This window comes from Oryctolagus cuniculus, chromosome 5 (assembly GCF_964237555.1).
Source record: "Oryctolagus cuniculus chromosome 5, mOryCun1.1, whole genome shotgun sequence".
Lineage (NCBI taxonomy): Eukaryota > Metazoa > Chordata > Mammalia > Lagomorpha > Leporidae > Oryctolagus > Oryctolagus cuniculus.
This window is the reverse complement of record NC_091436.1, coordinates 166,545,667-166,548,103: the sequence shown is the minus strand read 5'-3', so window position 1 is coordinate 166,548,103 and position 2,437 is coordinate 166,545,667. Positions and strand designations below refer to the sequence as shown.

Here is a 2,437-nt window from a genome sequence, read left to right as displayed (position 1 = left end):
AAACCAATGGTGTGGCCGTCTAGTATCACGATCCAGTATCGGGCACTGCTGCACCGTTGCAGGGCTGGCCGTGCAGTAGGTAGCTCCGATCCTCCTCCAGCGCCACCGATGCCCCAGCAGGGGGTTGTGCCGGGACTGCGGCTGGATACAGAATCTTCAGGTGACAGCGATTTCCCAGCTCCATCATGACCCCGCAGGACCACACGGTCTGCGTGGTGCACCTTGCGCTGAAGTCCGCCATGACAGCCAAACTGGCACTGCTTCTGTTGTGTGTTCGCGTTGTGTATGCAAATACAGGCACACTTCGAACTCAGATATTACCTATAGCAGCTGGAATTCTTGTAACCCAAGGCAGCGAAGGTAATCTTGAAGCCACTTGGGGAAAAACAAAACTGTTTAATATGGGATTCAATTTCATGAGGCTGAGGAGCAAAGATTTGTAGGAGCTGCTGAAGACAAGCCGTGAAAAAGAAAATAAAAATTTAATCAGCAGCAGTATCAAAGGTTAAAAAGCAATTAATATTAAACACAAACAGTAAGGGATATTGTTCTTTTGTTTTATTTTTCAATGCCACACTGAGTAGGTCTTGACTAATTTTTTTTTCCCCTTTGGGAAAATAAAGACCCTTTTACAAAAAAATACTTTTTATTAGCTGCACTGACTATACGTGATGGAAACAAAAAGTCTCATTCTTATTGCTGGGAAATCCAAAAGTACAATAATACTATTGAGAGCTCAGGTAGCAGTTTTTGATTTTCAAAACATTTTGACAGCAGAAATTTCCTGAAGCCTTAAATAAAAGAATTGCATGCCTCCCAGAGCTGCTGTTTCTGAGTTTAACAAAGAGGGCGACTGGGGAGACCGCTCGTTGGCCAGAGCTGTGAAGGACACTTCATCGGAAGCTGGGCTCTCCTCGTGTGGTGTTGGAGTAGCGTTCAAGGAGAAGGTGTAGCCGTGCCAAGAACGCATAGCACCGGGACAGACAATGCGTCATTTCTCACACGTGGGACCTTGGTGGCACTCACCGAACAGACCTTCTCGACGTGCAAGCCACGGACCGTGTAATCCAGAACCCTGCAGACAGCTTGAGAGTTCAGGTTCTCAGCCCATAGAGCTTTTAACAAAGACTCCAGTGGAGCGAGGAAATGGGCATTTCAGAGCCACTCTGCCCCGTACCCGTTCTGTAAGCGTGAGAACAGGAGTCTCACTGCCATTGTCGCGGGAGCCGCAGTGAGCTGTCGTATCCGCTGGCACTGCCAAACATGTATGTGAGTCTGAGCTGAGCCCCCAGGGCGGCGCCCACCCAGCCGTCTGCGATACTGTGTTGGCACTTAATATGTTCTTAAATGTAGGAGCGGCATTTGTCACAGCAATTAAGATGCACTTGGAACGCCTGCCTACCCTATCAGGGTGACTGTCTGGGTCCTGCCTCCACTTCAGACCAGCTCCCTGCCAGTGCGTGGGAGGCAGTGGGAGATGGCCAGGCGGCTGGGTCTCTGGGAGACCTGGACTGAGTTCCTGGCTCCTGCCTTCAGCTTGCCCCAGCCGGGCTGCTGCTGGCATTCGGACAGTGAACTGCACACAGGAGACCTCTGACCGTGTCTCCTCTGTCTGCCTCTCAAAGAAATGTCAACAAATACATTTCGAGATAAACTTCAGAATTTATTTTGAGTGGCAGGGACCCAGTTACTCAAGCCGTCACCTGCTGCCTCCCAGGGTGCCCATTAGCAGGAGGCTGGAGACAGGAGCCAGCGAGGGGACGCAGACTCGGGGCACTCGGCATCCTAACTGCCAGACCAATGCTCGCTCCTGGGTCGTCATCGTTAATCATCTTGTAAAACAGCAGCCTCTTCATCTGGAAACCAAAGCTGTACACACACACGTCACACATTTTTAGAAGGTTTATTTTATGTATTTGAAGGGCAGAAGCCCATATGGGATGCTGGCATTGCTGGTGGTGGCTTTACCCACTACACCACCACGTTGGCCCCAACACATTTGGTTTTAGCTTTGTGCAGTGGCAGGATCGTAGCCAATGAGGTTTATCCAAGGCATGATTATTGCTAATTGAAAACTTTTCCCAATACCCTGCCATGATGACTTGAAACACATTTGATTTAAGGTGCCACACTTTTACAGACTGATGGCCCAGACTTTGAAGAGCAGGGTCACAGGACTTTTTTCTTTTATTAAGTCCCTCTCTAAAAAGATCAATTGCTTCACTGTGGATAAATGGGAGCATTGATTCAGGGGCTATTGGATTTCAAACCAGAGGGTGCCTTTAACTGTGCCACCTGGAGACACCCTAGATGAGGGTCTGAGCTCCCCAGGGTGGCGATGGCAGGTGGGGCAGGGGAGGCAGAGGAGTCTAGGGGACACAGTGTGCGATGGGGATCAGGTTTCTGCTTTGTCTGGCACCTCGTTCTGTCTGTTTAA

At 49.7% G+C, this 2,437-nt stretch overlaps 1 non-coding gene across 1 annotated transcript; it reads left to right on the top strand.

The window, feature by feature from the left end:
• Positions 1–2,007: 2,007 nt before the first annotated feature.
• Positions 2,008–2,153, top strand: LOC127490033 (U4 spliceosomal RNA). The gene has a single exon (XR_007917881.2). It is a non-coding gene; the product is annotated as a U4 spliceosomal RNA (small nuclear RNA).
• The last annotated feature ends 284 nt before the right edge of the window (positions 2,154–2,437 follow it).